At 40.2% G+C, this 27448-nt stretch overlaps 1 protein-coding gene across 11 annotated transcripts in view; it reads right to left on the minus strand.

The window, feature by feature from the left end:
* LOC102159559 (uncharacterized) overlaps positions 1–27448 on the minus strand; it is a 555170-nt gene that overhangs the window by 464604 nt on the left and 63118 nt on the right. For 10 of the 11 annotated variants that reach the window (XR_014819296.1, XR_014819295.1, XR_014819298.1 and 7 more), the window contains exon 1: positions 22593–22816. The exons of the other annotated variant lie outside the window; for it this stretch is intronic. The gene's annotated coding sequence lies outside the window, so the exon portion shown is untranslated. Of the gene's footprint in view, positions 1–22592; positions 22817–27448 lie in introns of those variants that run through there. 11 annotated transcript variants of the gene reach the window in all.

The following is a 27448-nucleotide window of genomic DNA, read 5'->3' on the forward strand; positions in this document are numbered from 1 at the left end:
GGTGGGGAGAGGTCTGGAAAGCTTTAAGACTTTGAAGCTTGATATTAAAGGATGATTAAAAACGTCAAGTAATTAAGGGAAGGAGTAATACTTCGACCATTAAAAAGAACCTTTACCTAAGGAGAAATGGATGAAGGATACATGAGACCTCTCTGTGTCTATACAACTTCATATGAATTTATACTTATTTCAGAAAATGTTTAAATGTTTAATACACTAAGGCTCATATGTATAATTACAGATGGTATTTAGGAAAAAAAATGCAAGTGATACTGGAGGAGGGATTGGGATGGGACAATGCTGGACAGGAAGTCAGGAATCACCTTGTACTGCAGAAAAATAAATAGCTGGTAGCAAGTGAAGAGTTTTGAAACAGTGTAAAATGGAGAGAAGATAAAAGACAAAAGAGGTATTTTTGAGGTAAAAGCAAAATTCTTTGGTAATTCTTGTAAAAAGATGGAAGAGATAAGGAGAATTTTTAAATTAGGATGGAAATTTATGCCAAAAATCATTATGGAATAATCAAGAAGTGTTTATAGTGAAAGATGATGCGTTCAATGTGGAACTGTTGAAAATGAATCTCAATGCCCATGTATAACATGGGATTGGAATTCAAGAACAAAGTCTTATAATGTGCATTTCCTACTTTGTTTGAGACTAATTCTGCTATAGAAAATAAGAAAACAGGAGTTCCCGTCGTGGCGCAGTGGTTAACGAATCCGACTAGGAACCATGAGGTTGCGGGTTCGGTCCCTGCCCTTGCTCAGTGGGTTAACGATCCGGCGTTGCCGTGAGCTGTGGTGTAGGTTGCAGACGCGGCTCGGATCCCGCGTTGCTGTGGCTCTGGCGTAGGCCGGTGGCTACAGCTCCGATTCAACCCCTAGCCTGGGAACCTCCATATGCCGCGGGAGCGGCCCAAAGAAATAGCAACAACAACAACAACAACAAAAGACAAAAAGACAAAAGACAAAAAAAAAAAAAAAAAAAAAAAAGAAAAGAAGAAAACAAATAGGATGGACCGAACGCATAAGAAATGTTAAACACAGTTCATATAAATTATAAGAAATACACAAAATTCAAAGGATAGGTTAAGTGTAAGAGTAAGCAAGTAATTTGTGAGACATAAAACTTAAGTGATATATTAATATAGATGGTAAGTTAGCAATATGTAAAACATGCTGGAGTTCCCATCTTTGCGCAGTGGTTAACGAGTCCGACTAGGAACCATGAGGTTGCGGGTTCGGTCCCTGCCCTTGCTCAGTGGGTTAACGACCCGGCGTTGCCGTGAGCTGTGGTGTAGGTTGCAGACGCGGCTCGGATCCCGCGTTGCTGTGGCTCTGGCGTAGGCTGGCGGCTACAGCTCTGATTCGACCCCTGGCCTGGGAACCTCCATATGCCGTGGGAGCGGCCCAAAGAAATAGAAAAAAAAAAAAAAAAAAGACATGCCAATAAACAAGACTGATGTTTGCGGTAGAAAGGAAGGAAAAGACCAAATTATGTCACCTCTGGGATGAATACTATGCCACCCTTAAATTCAATCACCCATCAGTGACATCCAGTATGGTCTCACTCTGGCCTCCTTTGTATTCTACTGAAGAAGCACACCTAAGACCTACGGCTATTTAGCAGGCTAACTGACAATTTTCAGTGATGTCCAACTGTCTTCGGTCCTAAGTGTCTCTCACAGAACAAGTGTGGATCGTTGGCCCAAGACTCCTCCCATCTCTGAATCCCCACCTTCAAACCTCAACTCTGGTCCTCACAGCCACACAGTTATCAGGGAGGAGAACAGGGAGACAGAGAAGAAGAGAAGACAGCTGAGCCTATGAACCCCGGGTCTCAGGTACCGTGGTTCCTCCATCTGCTTGTACTCTAAGAATGTTAACCTACTCTATCTCTTTACTGTGCTTGTTGTCATATGGTTTAAGTTGATTTAATAAACCCTGTGGCTGGCTCTGTGACTTCTAAGACAGTATGTACTCGGAACACTCAAGATAATTGTCCATATGATAGGTCTGTAACTAGAGGATTATAAATCATTGAGGTGGTTGAAATAATCTAACTAGACCCCAATTACCTTGGTTTAACAGTTTTTTTGACGTATACAAGCTTTCAACACATGTAAAATTCCATAAGACAAAAATAAAGCCTCTACCTTTGAAAAAAATAGAAATATCTCTTTTTCTGAAACCTCAATGTAACCCCTTTGAGGGCAAGAAACATGCTCTATTTATCTTTGTGTCTCCACACCTAGACTATTACCAGTAACAGCGCAGATGCTTAATTTGTTTTTGTTGAATCAAAGCATAAGTTACAGTGCATTTTTATAACTTGAACATTTACTGACTGATATTTATGTGTTGATTCTGACAAAGCTCATCAGCAAGAAGCAATTTTATTAAAAATTGTGTGGACGAGATCATTTATCCAGATGGAGACTGTCCTGGGAAAACACTTCGTTCCTCCCGGGCAGGACTGAGAGAATGAAAAGGACTTCAGTGACACAGTGGTTCAAGACTCCTGGACCAAGAGACCTCAACTTGGTTTTCAATGGATTCTGACAAAGATCCCAAATCCTCTATTCATTGTCAAAGTTAAAAAACAGAATTTGAGACTGTAGGAATGTGGAAAAGTAAACACATGTCACATTGATTGTTTGCTGAGGCAGAGTGGAGCAGAGAAATGATGCAAGTGCCTGGACAAGCCAAACTCCCACACAGGACAAAATAAGGAAGAGAGAGAGGAAAAAAAGAAAGAATTTCTGCTTATTTACCTGGGCTGATTGTTAAATGGAAGGCATGTTAGATTATGCGTCGTTCATACAAAAGGATTGTTTTGCAGCTGTTTAAAAAGAGGTCAAAAACAATTTATGCGCCAGTATGGAATAATCTACCAAATATATTATCAAGCAAAAGAATCAAGGTGAGGAGCAGCTTGTACAGCATGCTAATAGTTTGTGTTTTAAAAAGACGTGGACGGCACTGTAAATCAACTATTGTCTAATAAAAAAAGAAAGGAAGAAAAAATATGGACGGACACTTGTATATGTTTACCATACACACAACATCGATTACAGCAGCTGAGTCTACGATGGGGAATTGCGAACTGCGGGAGGGAGCAGAAAGCAGACTCATTTATTATTTCTGTATAGTTTTAAATTTTTGCAATTTTATATGCACTACATTTTCAAAAATTAAGAGAATAAAAAGACTCAAATAAATTTAAATTTGAAGTCAGATTTTTTTTCTAAAAGGCTTTTCCATCACAAATACCTGAAGGCCATGATGCCTAGTAAAATAACTCAAAGACAAGTACTGTACGTTAACACTTACGTGTGGAATCTAAAGAAAATGAAACAAATGAACAAATAAAACAGAAAGACAGAGAAAAACTAGTGGTAGGGAATGAAGAGGTACAAGCTATGGTGTATAAAATAATTAAGCTACAAAGATAAACTGCACAGCACAGGAAATACACCCAACATTTTATAACTTTAAATGGAATATAATCTTTAAAAATTTTGAATCTGGAGTTCCCACTGTGGCACAGTGGAGGTTGCAGGTTCAATCCCGGGCCTGGCTCAGTGGGTTAAGGATCCGGCATTGCCGTGAGCTGTGGTGTAGGCTGCAGACGTGGCTCAGATATGGCACTGCTGTGGCTGTGGTGTAGGCGGCAGCTACAGCTCCGATTAGACCCTTAGCCTGGGAACCTCCATGTGCTGCAGGTGTGACCCTAAAAAGACAAAAAAAAAAAATTTGAATCACTATGTTGTACACCTGACACTAATAAAACATTATCAACTATAAATAAATAAAGCCTTAAAATATGTAAAACTCAATACAGTAAACAAATATATTTCTATCCATATTTATATCTATATTGTATAGTTCCACTGTGCAGTGGGAGGCTTTTTATTTAGGACTTACTCAAACTCCCAAAACAAGGCAAAAGACTATAATTTCTAATTATGTTGTTCATAAGGTTATCCATTTATAGCATTTTTATTTCTAGTTAATATATCACAAGAAGCCTTTAACTTGCTAAGCCCTATTCAACTCTTGAGGTTCCAGTTTAAGTGATTTCAAAATTTCACAAATTTTAATTTACAACTTTAATTCCTTAGTATTAATTCTTTATAAAAGCTTTCTTCACAATATGAGGTAGATAGCCCCATTAAGTCCAAATTGTGAGTCTGACTCTTTAGAAACAAGACCAAGAAGAAAATGAAAAATATGCACCTTGGTTTTTCCTTTATAAAATGGAAATAATAAGAGTAGCTGGCCTGAAAATATACATAAAACCCATAATAAATGGTAGTGACTAATATGGTCTAAGGTCAAAGGAAGACATGCTGGTTCTGTATAAATATTTATGCTCAGAAAACGTAAGTTTACTGTCTTACTGAAGTAAAACTGTAAATGCCTAATACTGCTTGGCAATGGGTATATCCTCCTGTCACAGTCTGGCAAACAGCTCTCCCAAATATCTATAATTACCTGTTTCAATTGGAAATGGCTAATCTCCCAGGGTATTCACAATTAACTGTTTGTAATGGCTTTGGTAAACAAAATAACCTAATTATTGTTCATATTACTTACGCATCTGTAAAATTTAACTCATTAAAAATGGCTTTTAAAATGTAGATTTGTTTTATTTTTATTTTATTTTTTATTTTTTGCTTTTTAAGGCTGCACCATCAGCATATGGAAGTTCCCAGGCTAGGAGTTAAATCAGAGCTGCAGCTGCTGGCCTATGTCACAGCTCACAGCAACACCAGATCCTAAACCCACTAAGTGAGGCCAGGGATCAAACCCACGTCGTCATGGATGCTAGTCAGATTTGTTACCGCTGAGCCATGATGAAACTCCTAGCTTTGTTTCAAAAAAGAAAGAGAAAGAGGAGTTCCTGCAGTGGCACACTGGTTAATGAATCCGACTAGAAACCATGAGGTTGTGGGTTCGATCCCTGCCCTTGCTCAGTGGGTTGAGGATCCGGCGTTGCTGTGAGCTGTGGTGTAGGTTGCAGACATGGCTCAGATCCCACGTTGCTGTGGCTCTGACGTAGGCTGGCGGCTACAGCTCCGATTAGACCCCTAGCCTGGGAACCTCCATATGCCGTGAGAGCGTCCCAAGAAATGGCAAAAAGACAAAAAAAAGAGAGAAAGAGATATACTATATATTTACCTTTGAGTAAATGACAAACCTTTGAGTTCTTCAACAAAGAACTTGAATTAGGATGATAAAGATAATAAGAATCTACATTTGGGAGAAGGAGAATTAAATCTATCTTCCTAAGGATGGATATAAGACTAATTCTAAAACAATTCATTCTGATTTGGTTAAATTGACCTGGTAATCACCTGCAATTCATTTCTTACTGCTTTTGTAAACACTGGCGGGACATCATTTATTTGGAGCTTTAGTGAACACTTGTGCTTTTATCTTAAACAGGTTTATATTTAAATGACTAGTCCTTGAAAATAAAGATAAACCAGACTAAATCACCTTCGGGTATACATGCTGTCAACCAGCAATTATCTGATTGATTTTTTAGTTATCCCTGGAACATAAACCAATTACTCTGAAAATAAAGAGCCCGGGTTGTTTTATGAACATTCAGTTCTATTATCCTCGCAGGCAGGGGAACACAGATGGATCTAAGAAAGAGCTGAAGATGTCCAACTGGTCAAGGGAGGTGTAGCCCCAACACAGAACAGCTACCTTGGGAACCGAAACCTCTTCCAGCCCCCATGATGTTTAGTCTCACCTGGACTCAGCACCTTGAAAGGAGAGAACAAGGTGCTGCTTCCAAAAGATGCTCTCTACCTATCAATGACCTGCCCAGAAGTAAAGTGTGTGTGTCTGTGTGTGTGAGACAGAGCAGAGGCAGAATGCCTGTGAATGTCTCTGTGCGTCTGGCACATTAAAGAGGGAGGAAAAGGAGAGAGAGGAGAATCAAAAAGACACCTGGAGGAGCCTGGGTGAAGGACCGCTTTTGGCAGGAGACCTTTATTCCATGACTTAAGGGAAGAAAAGGGAAAAGGGTAAGTTTCCAGGGTGATTATTTCTGACACCTCGCTTACTTCTGGTTGTCTGAAATCCACAGCTGGAGCAAGCCAACGGCAACATCTGTTCAGGTTAACCATGAAATAGCATCACAAGCACATGCTTTAACAAAAAGAACAACAACAAAAACCCAGACATCTCATCAAGTCCTTTGACGCCTAAAAGGAATCAACGGGTATGTTCAGAATAAGGGAAATTATAAGCAACCATTCTTATTGCATCTAATAACCCACAAAATATGTTTTCTTCCATATATTTACGTGATTACTTCTTCATGAATGTTTGTCATTAAATAGCATTACTATAGAAAGTATATATTGAATGAGATACAAGTGTTGTTCAAAGCTGGGGATAGAACAGTAAAAGAGCAGCTACGGCTCTAAAAGCAGGAGAAGGTGGGCCACCGTTTTAAGAGAGAAAACAAGATTGGTGCGACAGCCCACAGAACACAGGGAACCTCAGCCCATTCTCACTAACCAGCTTAATCACCACTTTGAGTGAGAAGAGTTTAAGCTACTTTCCCAATCCATTCCTGAGAAGGCGAACATGTCAGTGAGAGTCTCTATTTTACAAAAGGAATATAAAGAGGAAGAAAAGTGTTTCTCTTCATGAAGAAATTCTAATTTGCATGTGCTCCTCAGGGCCCACATCAATTTCCCACAAACCTGCAGCCCCTTCCCTAAACCATACTGGCACTTTCTCACCTTAGGGCTTTCATTCGTACTGTTCCGTCTCCCTGAATTCATTCTCCCCATTCCCGTCCATTGTATTGTCCCAATGGTCGAAATCCTAAGCATCTTTGAGGTCATCTAGAATACGCTCTCCTTTTAGAATTTTTCCCCCAAGTCTTCATCCCCTTAGGAAAGGAAATTCCTGGCCCTATTAGCTGTTGTGTGAACTTGGTTAATTGCGTCTCACTTTCCTCATCTATAAAGCAGAAATACCACTACTTAACTCCTCAGGGATAGTGAGATAATTAAAGCATGTAGTATTACCTGGTTGATAACCAGTGTTTAATAAATGTTATTTTCCTTCTCCACTATGAGATTTAAATTGAATTCATGTCTTATCTCTTTGCTAAATAATCCTGAGACCAAGCATATTTTCCTTTGCCTATGTTAAAAAAATATCGAGACAAGCCAAAATAACTTAGCCTTTTGCTCCAGGAAATACCTGTATAAGATACAATTGTGAGCCAACTAAAATAGTTTACACATCAAGATACAGTTTGCTCATCAAGGCTCATTCAATACCGTCACCTCACTGTGTGTTCACGGAGCCGAAACTTTTATGTCAAAATCTCTGCACATGGGTCGTCTGGCTCTGTTTAATAAACTTAACTCTGCTTGGTCAGTGGATCTTTTCGGAGAATTGACAGTTGTCACCACTTTGCCCCAGTTGTGATTCAATTGCTCTTTGCTTAAACTATAGCACTATGCTATAACTGTTGTTGGTTAACTGTGTGCTTATCTGCCATCCTCTACAAAATGGTAAGCTTCAAAAGGTAAGATCATGTCTTCTCTTTTTTTTTAATTTTTTAAATGAAAGCAGATCATGTCTTTTCAACTTTGTAATTCCAGTACTCATCATCACAGTTTGCCAAAATTTGAGCCAGATCCCCCCCCCAAAAAAATCCCCCATTTTTCCTTTAAATGAATGGATGGCCATCTTTAAGTCATAAATCCACTTTTAATCCTCTGATCTAGTGGTTTCACGCAAAGCTTCAATCTAGCTGGTCGGACTCAGCCAGTGGGAAGCACCAGTGAGGGATCAGGGTGGTGGAAGAACAGGGATCAGATACTTACTTGCTCAGCTCCCTGCCTGCCAGGCCGTAGTTGGCAGAAGCTGCTCTACCTTGGGTCCCCTTACTAAAGCCATAGCTCCTCCCCAGGGACCTCTCCTAGAGCTATACCACCCCCTCCCCTTTGCCCCCAGAGGCCCTGGCATGGCAAATCCTCCTATAGACTGCCTTCACAATCCCTCACTGGCTTCCTAATCCTGCTTACACACTAGTGATTGGCCTCTTCATTAAACCTTCCTCGACGACCCTACTGGGGTATGCCATCGGTATCACCAGGAATCCTGGCAGATGCACCCTGTGCAGAAAGAGATACCACTATTGAGCTGGTACCTCTCGTGGCACAGGGAGTAGCAGGTCTGAGTTAACTACCTAACAGTGCCAGGACTCCTTAGAAGAGGGTTTCATGCCTCTGCAAAAGCTGTTTTCATTTAAATCTGCTGGGAACCAACCAGCCCCCTAACTTCAGAAACCAAAGGGTGTATTTTAAAGTTGTTTCTGAGAAAGAAAAAAAAAAAGTGCTTCCCTTTTGAGCCTTAGTAAAGTGGTTTTAGGGCAGTAAAGGCCATTATACTTTAGAAAAAACAACTGCATCAAGCTGTAACATTTGTACTGAATGGTGAAAACCATGCCAGTAGCCTCTACAGATATCCCAATTCAAGTGAAAAAAATGAGAAATAAGAAGTTTGATCTGGAGTTCCTGTCGTGGCGCAGTGGTTAACGAATCCAACTAGGAACCATGAGGTTGCGGGTTCGATCCCTGGCCTTGCTCAGTGGGTTAACGATCCGGCATTGCCGTGAGCTGTGGTGTAGGTCGCAGACGCGGCTCGGATCCTGCGTTGCTGTGGCTCTGGCGTAGGCTGACAGCTACAGCTCTGATTCAACCCCTAGCCTGGGAACCTCCATATGCCGTGGGAGCGGCCCAAGAAATGGCAAAAAGACAAAAAAAAAAAAAAAAAAAAAAAAAAAAAAAGGAAGTTTGATCTCTTCCCCTCAATTCAGAAATTATTGAAATGTGTAACCATGTTAGGATAAAATCAATAGAATAAGCAAACTTATCTCACAGACAGAAAGAGCCTGAGATTTACTCTGATTTTTAATTTAATTTGATAGGTATTGCAGTAGTTATTAAGGCCCTTCTGTAAACTAATATCCAGGAAAAGAGAAGGTATTTGAAATTCATAAGAACACTGCATGGTTTGACTGGTATGTGGGACTGTAAGTCCAAGTATAAACCTTTTCTGCACTGTCACGCCTGGAAAGGGGAGAATTATATAATAGAATATGCAAGAGGAGGGCTAGAGGTCCTTATGCAGATGCAAGTTGATTAAAATTAGCACTTCATGAAATTGCTTTTTCTTTTTCTTTTAGATGAAAAGTGATTCTAAGTGGGACACAGCTATAAAAGTAAAGAGTCCTCATTTTTCAATCTACACTAAAGGTTCTTTCCACCTGTGACCTTATTTGGTGCTTTAACCTAAGATTATAACATGCAAAGCACTTTAAACACTTTTCTTTTTCCTTTTGCTTATTTTGGTTCTTAGGAAAAACTGCCAAGATTATGTGAGGGCAGAGTAACTAGCATGGTAGAAAGAGAATTCAAAGCCCCAGTTTAGGAATTCCCAAAGCCACAGAGTTTTGGATAAACTACTTAATTTTCTGAGTCACAGATTTATCTTTAAGGTTTAGTCCTAAAGACCCTCCGAAGATTAGGTAAGAACCCACCTCTGTAGCTCCTTTTACAGTGTCTGGTGCTGTGCACATGGCACTCAGAAGCAGCTGCTGCCATGATCCGTGTCCAGGAGTGACCTTAGATTTAGAGGCAATGCTATTCCTCACCTCTGCAAACTTTGCACATCCATGAGGCAAAAGGTGCCCACAAGGAGTTTCTAATTGTGTAAATACACAAATAACTTACGTCACCTAGATCTGAATAGAGTTGTAAGAGGTTAAGGTCAAGCAAGAACTTTAATTGAAAGTGAAATTCTCCTTGGATTGCTGATTCAGATCCATTACTACCATGACACTGCAGAGGCTATGACCTGGTGCTGCTGAAAAAAATCATCCTGAAAGATGTAAAGGGCCTGTTTGAAGACTACTTTGTTCCATTAGTATTTCTAGGATAATACACTCTTCTGAGTATCTTCACATTATCAAGCTAATTGGTGCACTACCCTATCGACTCTGCCAACTGCTCCTAGTGCCTTCTCTCATGTGCTTGGGTTGTTGCTATTTAAGCCCTTTCTGTTCTGCTGACTCACTATCATCAGAAGTACACGCTGCCTATCACTGACATTTCTCAGAGCCACACAAATTGGACTGAAGCACTGGCAATTAATATTTCTACTCTTCTCTGCATGACATATACAGTATTCTAAGAGGTACTTCACTTGTGTAGAAATTAAATTAAATTATGGAAAAAAGACAGGGTTTTTGAGACCAAAATCAATGACAGGTGCACTTTCCAGATAGGCTTATAATAAAGGAAAGGAAAAGATGAAGGCATAATGTAGTACCTTTTTTTACAATCACCCTTTTTGCTCTCCCCAAAGAGGAATAGCATCTAGGTCATTACATAATTTTTTTAAATCTCTAAAAGAGTGAAATAATTTTTTATCATTTTTTTATCATTTAAAATTAACCAAATAGTATTTATGATTTGAAAATCACCTTATTAATGGGAAACCCAAATTTACCAGCCACGATAAAGCCCAAATGTTATACCAAACCTCTTAGAACCATACAATGACTTTTCTTTACAGTTACTGCCTAATACGTAACCACACAATGGCCATAATGACAACAGTAACTCCTGAGTTCTCAAAGGGCATCGAAGCCCACATGTGGCTGTTAGAAGTTTCCCTCTCAACACCCTTCTCTCCTAAGGAGCATGATACCGGCTCCATCATCTCCCCACTTTGGCATTCTTGCTCCCTACCTCTTTCAGATCTTAACTCAAGTGTCACTTTCATGAGTATTTCCTTGGACATCTTTCCTAAAATTGCTAGCACTTCCCCTTCCTCTTGCTGTTTGACTCTCAGCACTTTCCATCATCTCACACACTACATCCCAGATCTCTATAGCCCTTGTCTCCATCCGATTTTAGCCCTTGCCTAAAATCTACCTCCTCCTACTAGAATGTGAGGCCTTGAGAGATTTTGTATGGTTTGTTCATTGCTCTTCTCCCAGGGCCTAGTACAGTGCCTGTCATTATTAAAATGTCAATTTTTTTTGTCTTTTTAAGGCCGCACCCACAGCATATGAAGGTTCCCAGGTGAGGGGTTGAATCAGAGCTGCAGCAGCAGGCCTACGCTCCAGCCACAGCAACGTCAGATCTGAGCCACGTCTGTGACCCAGACCACAGCTCACAGCAATGCCAGATCCTTAACCCACTGAGCCAGGCCAGGGATAGAACCTGCGTCCTCATGGATGCTAGTTAAATTCGTTTCCGCTGAGCCACAACAGGAATTTCAGATGTCAATATTTTTGTTGAATGAAGGAAAGAGACCTGACCTTTCTGAATGTGGAAAGCTATGTTCCAAATTTGTAAGTTCCCTGGGGCCAACTACAAGAGCATCTTGTGTTAAGAAAATTAACAAAAACTTGGAAATGAGAGAAAAGGAAGGCTGCTTGTCCTAATTCAATGTCATATTAAATCATGATTTGATAGACCCATGCAGGGATTATTTAATTCTCCATGGGACTGTATCTTTAAATGTCATTCCATTTTACTGCTGATTAGGGTTCAGATGCTATGAAGTTACATGGTAACTATCAGATTTTTGTCTGATAGAAATTAAACAATTTCTGTGCAGAAGAAAAAAATAACCCCAAAGGTTATACTTTAATTGCATTGTTGGATAGAAAACAATTTTTTATCTAACCTGGCCATCTTTTTTACTTTTTTTCCCCTGCCTTGAAATCTCCAAGTGCATTGTGAAGCAGCTTTACCACTTGCCTGGTTCCCTCCTCAAAAGATTAACCTTTAACATGCGTTTATTGTGTATCTGTATGAGAGTCATATTTTTAACATTTTAAAGATAACATTTTGGCAGTTTGGGGATTCGTACCACCACGATCCTTAAATGGAAGATGAGGATCAGGGAAAATGCAGAAACTCTGGTTTGTTATATTTTTGTGCCTTTGCAAGCTCAAGTCAATTTTTAAAAGTCCCACCGTACAGGGAAACAACTCTTTGCAATCTGGGTCCTTTGCTTTTTGTGATAATGAGTTCACTTCTGACTTACGGCTGAAATTGTAGAACTGAGGGATCAAGCCGTTTGTCCAGCTGTTTGTAATTAAGAAAACCTTTTCCTCCTGTTGCCTGACTTTGAAATATGTAACTACACCTGGCAAGTATTAATAAAATAGATTATAAAAGCTCATAAGGCAGCTCTGTTCTGATTGTGTTATAAGTAACAATAAGCTCTTACATAAATCTAATGTTACTAGAATTCCTGGAAAGTAAACTAAACTTCTAATACTTTAAATGTGCTATCACTCATCCCCCAAATCCACAAACCAACCACCAGCTAGCATGAAAACTTCTAGCTCAGAAGCATTTTTATATAAAAACCCAAGTTTATTTAACCAAAGTGAATCCTTGGGAGGTCCGTCGTGGCTCAGCAGTTAACGAACCCAACTAGGATCCATGAGGATGCAGGTTCAATCGCTGGCCTCGATCAGTGGGCTAAAGATCTGGCGTTGCCATGAACTGTGTTGCAGGTCGCAGACATAGCTCAGTTCTGTGGTGGCTGTGGCTGTGGTGTAAGCTATGGTGTAAGCCGGCGGCTGCAGGTCCAATTGGACCCCTACCCTGGGAATCTCCATATGCCGTGGATGCGGCCCTAAAAAGACAAATAGACACACACAAAAAAGTAAATCCTTAGACATGTTAGACTTGTTTGATCTCTCTGGTTTAAAAGTAGCTATATGTCTTCTCCCTGACCCTAACTATATAGAATATAATACAAGAAAACATTTCACGACAGACCTCTATTTTTTTTCTCATGAATAATCAATTTCATCTTCATTCCTCAAAATTCTTATATGGGTTTACTGATCAGACAAGCCAACATATTTCACATAAAATTGGGGGTTATGAAAAACATAAAATTATGTATTTCATTAAACAAAGTTATAAATCTGATGATTGTTTAATATCCAACAGTGATTGTATTCTATAATAGTACATCAACTTACACTTAACTTTCAAAATCTTTTGTTAACCACAAGAATTTAAGATGGTAATGAGTTAATTAATGAATAATCTTTGGCTATTTGGATAGTTTCCAGTAAGATAGAAACTACATAGTTGTAATAAGTTATAAACTATGTTTGTAACATTAACCAACAAACATAACTTTTATATATTATATATATGTATAAATATGTGTGTATATATATATAATGAGAAATTTGCTTAATATGACCTCAAGGCATAGCCACATTGCAACATATAAGAAAAAGCAAATATATGGAGTTCCCGTCGTGGCTCAATGGTTAATGAATCCAACTACAAACCATGAGGTTGTGGGTTCAGTCCCTGGCCTTGCTCAGTGGGTTAAGGATCCCGCGTTGCCGTGAGCTGTGGTGTAGGTCACAGACGTGGCTTGGATCCCATGTTGCTGTGGCGTAGGGTAGTAGCTACAGCTCCAGTTCAACCCCTAGCCTGGGAACCTCCACATGCCGCAGGTGTGGCCCTAGAAAAGGCAAGAAAGACTAAAAAAATACAATAAAAAATAGAAAAAGTATAGATAGGCACATATATAAAGACTATAATATATACATGTATATATATGTAAAATACATTACAGTGCGGCTATATCTTGAGGTTAGTCATGCAGAGGTTCTCAAAAGAGGTATTGTCACTTTGGACAGGGTAAGCCTTGCTGTGGAGGACTAGCCTTTGCACTGGAGAATACCCACATCCCTGGCCTCTACCCATTACATGCCATTAGCGCTACCCCTCCCTCCAAGTTCTAACCATCAAAAATGTCTCCACATTAACAAATATTCCCTGGAGAAAAATCTACCACGTTAATTAAGGTGTTGGTTTTTGCCATCTTAACAATGTGTAAAATGATGTATGTGACTGCTGGGAGTCATATTAAGTTTACACTACTATCTAAAATGCTTCAACTTGAAAGATCAACTCCTCCTCTCCCCACCTCATTCTCTCTGAAGGAGAAGTTAGTTACTTTTGCACAACGTGAAATTAGGAAGTTCCAGTTGTGGTTCAGTGGTAACAAGCCCGACTATTATCGATGAGGATATGGTTTGATCCCCGGTCTTGCTCAGTGGGTTAAGGATCCAGTGTTGCCATGAGCTGTGGTATAGGTCACAGGCATGGCTCGGATCCTACAATGGCTGTGGTGTAGGACAGCAGCTGTAGCTCCAATCAACCCCTAGCCAGGGAACTTTCAAATGCTCCAAGTGCAGCCCTAAAAAGAAAAAAGAACCTTGAAATTAATATGGGTGATTAAGACTCTGGTAGGAAAAAGGTGGCAGAGAAATATCACTGTGTATAAAAGGTAATGGAGCGTTTATTAAGAAAAAAGGAGAGGATTTTGTTCTAAAATTAAAATTAAATGAATTAAGCATTTCTTTCCACAATGTGAACACAGACAAAGAAGGTTCAAACTTGAATGGAATACATAAAACTGCAGAAGAAATGCAGAAAATGATTTTGATGCCTTAGTTTGTAATAAATACAAATAATGAACCTAAAAATAAACAAGGACACATGTCCAAAATTTGGCAAAGGCAACTCAGTTTTAATGAAGTAATTCTTGTTTAAAAATAAATAAATAAAAAATAAAGAATTATGTTAATCTTTTATGGCATAATATGTTAATTCAAAATTAGCATTTGGTCTTCTTTCCATTACAATTGATCTTGGAGTATTTGGTCTGCTCTTAACAAGAAGCAGGAAAGGTTATTATTTATCATCTATGTGATCTGCTCTGATATCAGAGAATCCATATCTCACTAGAATACTTTTCTGTGCTTTGACTGATTTAGTAATGGTCTTTATTTTTTTTTAATTTTTTTTATTGTTATTTCCCCAAAAAATCTTTTTTCTACTGTACAGCATGGTGACCCAGTTACATATTCATGTATACATTCTTTTTTCTCCCATTATCATGCTCCATCATAAGTGACTAGACATAGCTCCCGGTGCTACACAGCAAGATCTCATTGCTAATCCATTCCAAAGGCAATAGTTTGCATTTATTAACCCCAAGCTCCCAGTCCATCCCACTCCCTCCCTGTCCTCCTTCCCCTGGGCAGCCACAAGCCTATTCTCCAAGTCCATGATTTTCTTTTCTGTGGAAAGGTTCATTTGTGCTGTATATTAGATTCCAGACATAAGTGATACCATATGGTATTTGTCTTTCTCTTTCCATGTTACTTCACTTAGTATGAAGAGTCTCTAGTTCCACCCATGTTGCTGCAAATGGCATTATTTTTTTTTTTATGGCAACAGAAATAAAAGCAAAAATAAACCAATGGGACCTAATGAATTGAGAAGCTTTTGCACAGCAAAGGAAACCAAAAGAAAACAAAAAGACAATTTACAGAATGGAAGAAAATAGTTCTAAATGATGCAACTAACAAGGGCTTAATCTCTAAAATGTACAAACAATTTATACAACTCAACAGCAAAAAAGCCAACAACCCAAAGGAAAAATGGGCAAAAGACCTGAATAGACATTTCTCAAGGAAGATATACATATGGCCAACAAGCACATGAAAAAATGCTCAATATCCCTAATTTAGAAATCAAAACTACCATGAACCAAGGAGGTAAAGGACTTATATGCCAAGAACTATAAAACATTAATCAAGGAAATTAAGGAAGATGTAAAGAGATGGAAAGATATTCTATGCTCCTGGGTTGGATAAATGAATATTGTAAAAATGACTAATTGATACAACCAGTATGGAAAACAGTATGGAGGTACCCTAGAAAACTCATACATAGAACTACCATATGATAGCATGGGTGCAAGTGTCTTTTTCAAGGAAAGTTTTGTCTGGATATATGGCCAATAGTGGCCAATAGTGGCATATATCTGGACAAAACTTTCCTTGAAAAAGACACTTGCACCTGCATGTTCATTACAGCTCTATTCACAATAGCCAAGATATGGAAACAACACAAATGTCCATCAACAGATGACTGGGTTAGTAATCTGCTAAACTCTTCATGTACTCAGGCATTTATGATCCTTTCTTAGTAAGGGAACAAATTTTCTCAAACTTTTGATTTTTTCTTCTTTCAAGATCAGATTTTAAAATGGGGGGGATTCAAGGTGTCTTTTATACCTAAACTATCTTTGGGTTTATCTCCTGGAAAATCACAAATATTTGTTGTTGTTTTTTTTAACTTATGTGTTAGCTTCCTATTGCCACTATAACAAATCACAGCAAATGTACTGGCTTAAAACAACACAAATATATTCCCTCACAGTTCTGAAAGTCAGAAGTCAAAAACAAGATTCATTAAGCTAAAATCAGGATGTTGGCACAAGTGGTTCCTTCTGGAGGTTCTGAGGGGAGAATATGCTTTCTTGCCTTGAAAAGCTTTTGGGATCCACTCGTTTTCCTTGGTTTATGGACCCTTTCTCCATCTTCAAAGCATATTACCCCAGTCTCTGCCTCCATTATCACATCACATATCTTCTCTTTCATATAATCCTTATAATTATATTGGTCTTGGATAATTCAGAATAATCTTCCATCTCAAAATCCTAATTACGTCTGCCCAACATTATAAATTAACTATCCTTTAATTAAAAATAAATAAATAATTACAGGTACAACCATTAAGGAAACTGTATGGAGGTACCTCAGAAAATTAAACATAAAACTACCATATGATCCAGCAATCCCACTCTTGGGCATATATCCGGATAAAACTTCCATACAAAAAGACAAATGCACCCCTATGTTCATTGCAGCATTATTTACAATAGTCAAGACATGGAAACAACCTAAATGTCCACTGACAGATGAATGGATTAAGAAGATATGGTACATATACACAATGGAATACTACTTGGCCATAAAAAAGAACAAAATAATACCATTTGCAGCAACACGGATGGAACTAGAGATTCTCATACTAAGTGAAGAAAGTCCAAAGGAGAAAGACAAATACCATACATTATCACTGATATCTGGAATCTAACGTATGGCACAAATGAACCTTTCCACAGAAAAGAAACAAACTCATGGACATGGAGAACAGATGTGTGGTTGCCAAGAGGGAGGAGGAGGGACTTGGAGGGACTGGGAGTTTGGGGTTAATAAATGCAAACTATTACATTTGGAATGGATAAGCAATGAGCTTCTGCTATATATCCCAGGAAAATATATCTGATCACTTGAGATGGAAAATGATGGAGGATAATGTGAAAAAAAAATGTATATATAACTGGGTCACTTTACTGTACAGCATAAATTGACAGAACATTGTAAATAAAGTATAATAAAAAAAATTTTTTAAATAATAAGACTTTGTCTTTCAAGGTAAAATATTATAGATACTAGGGATTAGGACATGAAGATTTTTGGGAGCCCATTATCCAGCCTTACCACACCTCATAAAAAGGAATACCAGAAATAATTAGGTTTGCTGGTAAACTCTATATTTTTCATGTAACTCCACATCACTGTCAAAAACTGCAGGGAAAAGTTGTTAAAAGACGCTCAGCTTTCCTTCAGTTAATTTTGAACAAGCAAAATATTACTAATATATATGTCTTCTGGATTGCACACTTTTATGAGGTAGGTTGAAAGACTTTGAATTTGTCCATACCTTTGCGATCCATGGAATGTTCTCAGACCCAGAGGAAACATTGGTTAAATTCTTACGGAAGATATTTATCATAGACCAACAGAGGATTTTACTTTTTCTGTTTACTGGTTACCGAAATAAATTAGTTGTACTTATTCAGTCTTATCATCAACAGATAGTTTCTGCTTCTCTTTCTTCTTTGTCTGAAAACTTAGGACCCAAGACAGAAATGAATTCTGACAAAAACAATCTTGGAGCCTTGTGGGAAGGACTGTATCAGGAACTCTTCACGACTGACCTTTCAAGACATATACTTATGATAACAGGCTCTAGAGCTTAACTCAACATTACCTAGTCAACCATGAATCTGCACTAGAGAACTAAATGAAGGTATCCAAGATGCTTCTGAGTCTGGAAGTAGATGACTTTTAATAAAATCTTTCTGCTGAATCAAGAAAGATCCAGTAAAACAAGACCTAAGTAAAAGTAGATTGTACTGAACTAATGAGGAAAAATAAATGGGGCATTTTGGGAGGATATCTTTATAATTATTATTATTTTGCTTTTTAGGGCCACACCCGTTCCCAGGTTCCCAGGCTAGGGGTCAAATTGGAGCTAGAGCTGCCAGCCTACACCACAGCCACAGCAACGCATGATCTGAGCCACGTCTGTGACCCAGACCACAGCTCACAGCAATGCCAGATCCTTAACCCACTGAGCAAGGCCAGGGATCGAACCTGCAACCTCATGGTTCCCAATCGAATTCTCTTCTGCTGTATCATGATGGGAACTCCTATAATTATTTTTCATGCTCAATTTTCTAATATATACATGAGGAAGCCCTTCATCATTTTAAAATCTATCTCTAATTCTCAGACTAGGCTTTTATAAACTGAAATGTAAGATTAAGTGATATCTGGTGCTCATGATTGTAGATTTCATAGTTCTGGTCTTCAGAATACAGGAACCTATATTTTAACTGAGTCTCCTTTTCATAGTGATGTAATTATTTGCATAAAGTCAATACAAATTTATCCTCCTTTTTTCAAAGAAATAATTTAATAAAGTTTCATAATCAAGCCATATTTGAGAATAAATCACATTTAATGCGCTTTGACAAGCCCACCATTAAGGAACAAGGATTGCATTTCATGTGTGGAACCAATGCTCACAAATATTTCCCAGGAAATGGCCTGGTACCTACCTGTTCTATGACTTTCAGTTCCTAGATTTTCAAGCAGTGGAGAAGGCCAGGGAGCGTAGGAGTTTGTGGGGGATTCAAAGAGAAGAGAATTCAACCAAATATATAGTTGATACAGGTGAAAACTGTCGACATTAATCTCTTAGGCTTGATTTTCTACAGTCGGAATACAAGAACCAATGAGACGTTTCATCTAATCTTTGGAAGAACAGAGACTACTGAAAATACCCCCGGAGAGTCCTTGAAACTTCCAGACAGAAGTTAATTCTCTGGTCTTGTGGTGCTCAACACCTATGAGTCTGGATTTGCTCACCAGTCTCAGGCCCATCTCTTTGAAGACTTCCTACCGAATCTAGGTAAATTAATTAGACTAAAACACAAAGGGAGAGTCTCTCTTTCTGGTGATCAAAAATAATCCACAGAGACTATTTATGATCACACTTGAAAACTCCCCTAACCTGTATCAAAGAACAGTTTGTTGTGTTTTTATGAGGTAAAATCATAATCCTCATACAAATATAACATGAACACATATTAAAGATTTTATTTAACATACTCATTAATGATAGAACCAGAAACATATTCCAATAGGGTCAAAGGAAAATTCAAAGAACAAGACAAGAAGGATGCTCAAGGAGAGTTAGAAGCAGATGGAAACAGGCTTTTTTTGGGGGGTGGGAAATGGAGGGGAAATCTATCGTCTCTCTACTCAGCATAAGTCATTTGCACCTTTATACAGTCACTTGCGTTACTAATTATCTACAACTAACCCAGATGTAAACTGTTCAAAGTCCTTGAAAGGTAGAGATAACCCTGAAGGGTGCACTGGCCAGGACACTTCATCATCATTTTTTTTTTTTTTTAGCCCATTTCTAAGTCTTTCACAATTTTTCGTGACTCCTTTGACACCCCACATCCCTTCTTCCCTCTCTCTTTTGCAGACGCCTTCTCAGCTCATCTCATGAAATACAGATTTCTCCCCCTTTCCCCCTAAAAGACTACTTAAACCGTATTAGTCCTTTAAAAATCCCAGTAGTGCTGCTTCCTTCCCATTAAATTCTTCACAGCTGAGTATTGTGAAGGCCCTGCTTTCGCTGCCTCACATACCTTCTTAGGAGGCTCCAGTTTGCTGGTCTTCGAGTACTCTGAGCCTCAAAAGAAAACATTACCATGAAGTAACAAGCCCCCTCATCAGGCCTGAAAGGCCACTCATGTCTCCATTGGTGGAAGGGAAAGAAACTCAGTGTTACTTTCACCCCATCCCAGGGACTATGAAATTGGACAAGCACCCCAAGCACTGAGCCCCTCACAAGGCTCTGGTTGGCAGGCTGTGCCGGAGGCGGCCCTGGCATCCTTTTCCTCAGGTTCTCCACATGTAACGAAGCAGGACCCCATGGGGCCTTCCCAGGACACACCCCTCCCCCATGTCCGTTTCCTGCCTCTTGTTTATAGAAAAGCTGTTTTCGCCCAGGCCTCCTCTGAGTCACAAGAGCCTGGCCGAATAATTAATGGTTGAAAGGATGTAAACAAGTAGAGACAAAAAGTAGCAGCTGGACCAGGAGAACTAGTATCAATGTAAACAGTAAATCAGCCATGTGGCAGTCACAGAATCCCTAGTTCGGCCCTGAGTACCAAGACAACAGTCTCTGATGCACATTTCCTGGGCTGTTTTACAGACGCTACAACTCCCCCACCAAATGGAAGAAGTTCACTAGTTGATGACCTTGAGCATGTAGCCCTCAGACCTCCTGGAGCCTGAGAATAATATTAACCTTTGTGACACTGCCCTGTCACCTCACCATCAGCCAAGAACTGAGCAGGATCACACACCCTACTACTCCTATCCCTTACTCTGCCTTTAAAAATTCTTCTCTGAACCTGTCGGGGAGTTCAGGTCTTTTGGACATGAGCCATTCAGTTTTCCTAGCACAGCCCTTGCAATAAACCTTTCTCCCCTCCAAACCCCGACATTTCAGTTTCTTTGGTTTCAACTCTGTGTTGGGCATGTGAACTTGGGTTCACAAAACCCCAAAGGAGAGCCCTTAATGCTGGCCCTATCTCTGCCCTGTGACACTTCCTTTTGTTCCCTGTAAGCTATTTTTTTTTTTTTTTTTTTTAGGCTCTAAAGGTAAGACTTGGAGTCAGCTGAAGTTACCTTAGATTTCTTAAAGACATCACAGAGACATATGCAAATATATGCAAATTGGATACACCATTGAGTAATTAAAATAAAATCTAGTAGCCTTAAATAGACACCAAATAATAGTCCTAGGAGAAGCAATTAATTCCATTGTTTACAACCACTCCCTTTGTTAGCTGATTTTTTTTTTTCCCTCAAATGAAGAGACAAATTATTTTTTTTCTTTGCTTCTCTGACAGAAAGACAAAAAACATTGCATTTATTATCTGCTTCATTTTTGTCTGGAAAAGCATAGCCAAACAACGCTTATTAAAAGGAAAAATCAGTCAGAAATGGGCCACAGCTTGGAAAGCTTTCAGAGTCTGGCCACTGCTCAGCCTCATCCCATCCCCCAACCCCCTCTCCCAACTCTCAACTCCTTCCGTAGAGAATTTCTGGCAGTCCCACAACCCTACCAGCAACCAGTCCCCCGCCCCCCAAGAGTCCCTGCCTTCAGTAGCACCCAACCCAGTCAGGGAAAGAGACAAATATGTGGTAATTATATCATCGGGATGCGAGTGCAAGGATGGAGCTGGGAGCAGAGCATGGTGAGGGGTGACCAGGAGCAGCGATGGGAGGAGGGGCGGGTGGTCAGAGAGGAGCCTGAGAGATGCTATGCTTCCGCTGAGTTCTGAAGGAAGTATAGGAAGCAAGCCCTGGTACAGAGGAGACCTGAAATACATGATTGTAAAATTTGCATTTGGGGAGTTCTCTTTATGGCTCAGCAAGTTAAGAACCTAAGTAGTATCCATGCGGATGTGAGTTCCATCCCTGGCCTTGTTCAGTGGGTTAAGGATCTGGTGGTGTTGTGGCTGTGGTGTAGGCTAGCAGCGGCAGCTCCAAGTGGACTCGTAGCCAAGGAACTTCCATATATATGCCGCAGGTGTGGCCTTAAAAAGAAAAAAACAACCGTATTTGGAACTGGGTATTGTGGGTGGAAACCACACGTAAGGCCAGCAGGGACAAGAGAATGAGGCTCCTAGAGCAGAGTGGCCAGAGCCGAGCCGGGAACACTGGTTTGCCACTGTTAAAAGATGGTCTGAGGTGTGTTAAATGCTGAGAGTTTATGTGAGCAAAACATCAGTTCTAATCAGGCAGAATCAAACCAGAAGTGGTCAGGTATGTTCCACCAACAGGAACTGAGCAGAGACTTTCAGAAAGGCAGAAGCAAAGAAAGGAAATTATTGACTGGCTACAGCTTATTGGATAAACTTTTCTTCTAGGTAGAGACCACCTGTCCGCATCTTCTAGCAGGGAAAAGGGGGCAAAGACTAAAGGCGGAGGCCCCCAGTTCAGAGACTGTTACACTCATATACCTGGGCAACACTATGGTGGCTTTAATAAAGGCAGCAACAGTGGTCAAGAGAGGGGGACACGTTTTAAAGAGATTAAGGATGGAGAGAATTAAGTAGACTGATGATTAATTAGAGAAAATGCTGGGATGAGCAAGGAGGAGTCAAAGTCAACCCAAATGACCCCTGCAAAGGCCAGTAACAATTCCCAGGAAATAAAAATAGATTCTGGGTAATAAAATAAAGTCTAACCTTTTCTTCTCCTTTGTGCTCAGCCTCGTTTCACTGGCTCACAGATGCTGCGTGCAAAGGCCTCACACGCGGTTCTTCAGACCAGGGTTCCTGGTGTAAAAGGGCTGCGCCTACGCCTCTGCTGGGCGGGCAGCCATGGACAGAAGCATCGAGAACCCTACGCAACCCAAGGTGGCGGCGGGGGCAGGTGCCGAGGCCGCTCCCGCCCCGGATCTGCCGGGACTGGGAGAACCACGCCCTCGAGCCCCGCCCCCGCCCCGCGGACGAATCCCTACAAAGCAGCCCCGCCCATAGCCCAGCCGGGAGCTCGCTTTCGCCCTGGAGCTTCGCCCTCTCTGTTCTTTGAGCAGAGAATAGAACTTTGCTTTCCTTCTGAACCACGCTCCGTCTGGTTCTGTTGGCTGGAGCAACCCTGTGCCCCTAGTTGGGGCCTGACTCGAAAGGGTTCCCAACAGACCTGTGCTAGGTAACTCAGCACTGCAACAGGAGCACAGGAAGGGGACTGGGGGGTGGAGAGATGTTGAATAGCATGTTCAGTGTATTGAGAAATAAGTGCTTGGTGAGCTGAAGGCAGATGGATAGGTTCTGGCACTTGGATGGTCACATGGAGTACGAGTGCAAGGGAACCCCCACGAAAGACTGGTCGGCGGCGCAGGAAAAAATAGGGGTGGCTGCGGTAGGGCAGCGGCAGCAGGGATTTAGAAATGACAGATTCAAGAAATATTTAGACGTCGAGATACTTACAGCACGACAATAGGAGAAAAAATTATGTACACATGTATGCGTAACTGGGTCCCCATGTTACACAGTGGGAAAAAAAAGTGTTGGAAATAACGATAAAAAAAACCTTAGGAAGTAAATGGCTTTTTTTCCCCCCCTCATTCTTTAATCATTCAAATATTATTCACATGCCCAAGACTGTTAATTGCTTTTATGGAATGAGTAATTCCAACTTAGAAAAATCTGGATTGGTGAAGACTTTGGCTTGTGTTAGTTAATGTCTTTTTTCTGTTCTGATAGCAAGAGCCTTCTTAAAGTTCATGCAAGAAATATGCTAAAGGATTATTCCAGCCCTCTTATTTTCTGGGAGAAATGGGGGTGATTTACCCAAGTCACTTACCTAAGCAGAAGTAGAATCCCTTCCAGTTTCTAATATGGTTCCCTTTCCACCACTCTGTGCTACTGCTCTCTCAACCTGGTGTGTCCTTGTAAATATTTAAAATAGCCTACCAAAGAGCTGCAAAACATCAGAGAAGCTATACTCTAAGAAATCTATCCTTATCCCCAAAGGTACATTACAGCTAAAATCATGAAATTAATAGTTACTTACTTACCCAGAATCAATACATTCCTTGGCTCAGATGAGAAATTGTTTTTGGACATAACATAAAAGACATTTGGAGGAGCCGGTGCAACGGGAGTGTTGCTGACAGACAGAAACGGGAGGCTGGGGAAGCTGGGGACCCTGCAGTGGAACACGAGGGGCCACAGCCTGGGCCAGGTTCAGCCAGGCCAGGTCTTAAAACCTGGGTCATGGCCCAACCCAGGCACAGGTGGATACAGGAAATTAGTAACTGAGCCCTGAGCTCAAGAAACTGGAGCTTGGAAACCTTCAGAAAACCCAATTTCCTAGTCTGGGTCCTCATGTTCTAGGTGTTCTCTGCCTTCAGATCAACATCTTTATCAAACATCTTTTAACTGATTACCTCTATGTGAATGCTGCAAGCTGGGAGTAGAAATCCATCCAAGAACCCAAGAGTCTAAAGGAAAATCTCTCATCAAAAAGGTGTTATGGGGAGTTCCTGTCGTGGCACAGCAGAAACGAATCCAACTAGGAACCACGAGATTGTGGGTTCAATCCCTGACCTTGCTCAGTGGGTTAAGTGGGTTGCCGTGAGCTGTGGTGTAGGTTGCAGACATGGCTCAGATCTGGTTGCTGTGGCTCTAGCATAGGCCAGCAGCAACAGCTCTGATTAGATCCCTAGCTTGGGAACCTCCATATGCCGTGGATGCGGCCCTAAAAGGACACAGAAAAAAAAAAAAAAAAAAAAAAAAAAAAGAAAGAAAAAGGTGCTATGGCCTTAGTTTGGAAGGAAAAATGCATAATGTATATAGGTTATAAAAATCCCTAAAACAGGAGTTCCCGTCTTGGCTCAGTAGTTAACGAACCCGATTAGCATTCATGAGGACACGGGTTTGATCCCTGGCCTCACTCAGTGGGTTAAGGACCCAGCGTTGCTGTTAGCTGTGGTGTAGGTCGCAGATGCGGCTGAGATCCCAAGTGGCTGTGGCTCTGGCGTAGGCTGGTGGCTACAGCTCCAATTTGATGCCTAGCCTGGGAACCTCCATATGCTGTGGGTACAGCTCTAAAAAGACCAAAAAAAAAAAAAAAAAAAAAAAAAAATCCCTAAAACAGGTCAGGTTTAGTCAAATTATCTTATCATGAAATAAGATCAATCTGATGTTCTAATATAATGAATCTAAATTGAAATGCCACGTTCTTTATCAGCCACTTCTACTTTCAAACGATGTCAAGAACAAGTGTTCACTAAATGCATTCCTTTTAGAAGCTGCCTTAATGTGGAAGTGAGATACCACATACACTCACTATTTCCATGGTAACTATTTTCTTACTAAATGGAACTGGCATAATCAGCATTTAAGACCTTCTATTTCCTGAAATGTTCTTCTTATGAGAGTGTCTTATATACAAGTTACAATGTAGAATCTTCCCCTCTTATTTCCTTTTTTTAATTAAAATGAATTTTGTTAAATTTGGTGGCTATGTAAAGGAAAAATGATGTGGTGTACTTATTGTTCTATTGTTTATAAGATAGACTCCTGTAATATCTGAATGTCTGAATGTTTACTTTTTTTTTTTTTTTTTTTTTTTTTGTCTTTTTGCCTTTTCTAGGCCCGCTCCCGCGGCATATGGAGGTTCCCAGGCTAGGGGTCAAATCAGAGCTGTAGCTGCCAGCCTATGCCACAGCCATGGCAACACAGGATCCAAGCCTCATCTGCAACCTACACTGCAGCTCACGGAGACACTGGATCCTTAACCCACTGAGAGACGCCAGGGATCAAACCTGCATCCTCATGGTTACTAGTCAGACCCATTTTTGCTGAGCCACGACGGGAACTCCATGAATGTTTCCTAATAAAAACTAACATATCTTTGCTCATAATGTTGAGAATTCAGAGCTTTAGAAAAAAAAATTCAGTTAATATATGTCCTAGGTGTGTTTGGTAAACACTAAAAGAATTGCTTTGTGTTAAAAAATAATTTTCAGAAAAGGTAGAATCATGTCTCTCATATGAAAATGAATACATGTTTAAAATTTTTATTTTACTCATTATGAGAGAACACTGTGACATCTGAGCCCCATTCTCAACTAGGTCTCAACCTCTGGCCCCAGTCCTTTATGGGCCTGCATAGCCAAATTCTAGCAAAAGCCCTGCAATGTACATTTAGAGAGAATCACCATCCTTGATATCTTGGCCTGCCTTCCCTAAGAATCCTGTTAAGTCAGTTTAGCAAGAATCCTCTACCCTTGATGTCTCCTCTTAGTTATTTTTCACCTGCTCACCAGCTCACTCAGCTGGTTGGCTATAAATTACCAGCTGTCTTTGATATATTTTGAGTTGCGCTCAATATCTCTCCCTTATTGCAATAGTCTTGACACCTGACAGAATAGTCCTAAAGAGTCTTCCTTACTGTTTTGTTTTTGCTTTTGTTTGTTTTGTCTTTTTGCAATTTCTTGGGCCGGTCCTGCGGCATATGGAGGTTCCCAGGCTAGGGGTCGAATCGGAGCTGTAGCCACTGGCCTACGCCAGAGCCACAGCAACGCGGGATCCGAGCCGCATCTGCAACCTACACCACAGCTCACGGCAACGCCGGATCCTTAACCCACTGAGCAAGGCCAGGGATCGAACCCGCAACTTCATGGTTCCTAGTCAGATCATTAACCACTGAGCCATGACGGGAACTCCTTACTTACTATTTTAACAAGTGTCAGAATGTACATACGCATATTATATATACACACACATTATGTATTCATATATATATATACACACACATATACATGAAAAAACATTTGGCCAGTCCCTTAACCCACTGAGCCACCAGGGAACTCCCCAATTTTTTTTTCTTTAACACACGTAGATTTATAACGAGTTCAAAGAAAAAAATCAGAAAGCACAAACCTGAGGGAGTAAAGGAATCAAATTGTAAATGGGGGCAAAAGTGGATTCTCTCAAGGAACAGGGAAGGCTACAGGATAGGACAGAGTTTGCATCTTTGTCAATCATCTGTAGTTCATAAAACCTGCAAAATAGCTCAAAGACAGCAGTCTAGAATTTGTTGTGGGGCTACAAGAAGACAGCTTGAAAGATGGACAATACTTAGTCTTGCCTGAAGTATAATTTTTTTTGTTTCTAGAGTTGAGCTTGGTACCGTAGAAGACACAGGTCACACTGTAAATCCCTTGGAGCATGAGCTTTGCAATCATACCCTCCCACAACCCAAAGCATGACTTCTCATAATTTGGGCTCAGAAACAATTAACTTTGACAAAGTAGGAAAAAAGGAGACATTTAACTCCTACAGGTCCTCTATACAGTACAATCTACACACCTTTAAGAAGAGTCTGGTCCATTGATAATCCTTACTTACAAGGCTAATGTAGCAGAGGCCATAAATGATCCCCAATATGGCCAATAAAGATATAACATAGATTAATATTCTCATTCGTAAAGACAACTGTTTTTTGAATTTTAAGGAAAATGCATTAGAAAGAGAACAGAATCTGGCTAGATGGAAAAGAAAGTACTGGGGAGATGAACTTAAGGAGTTCT

This window comes from Sus scrofa, chromosome 11 (genome assembly GCF_054392235.1).
Source record: "Sus scrofa isolate SSC_HxYL_T2T_F1_AM1 chromosome 11, Sscrofa_HxYL_maternal_Yorkshire_Landrace_v2.0, whole genome shotgun sequence".
Lineage (NCBI taxonomy): Eukaryota > Metazoa > Chordata > Mammalia > Artiodactyla > Suidae > Sus > Sus scrofa.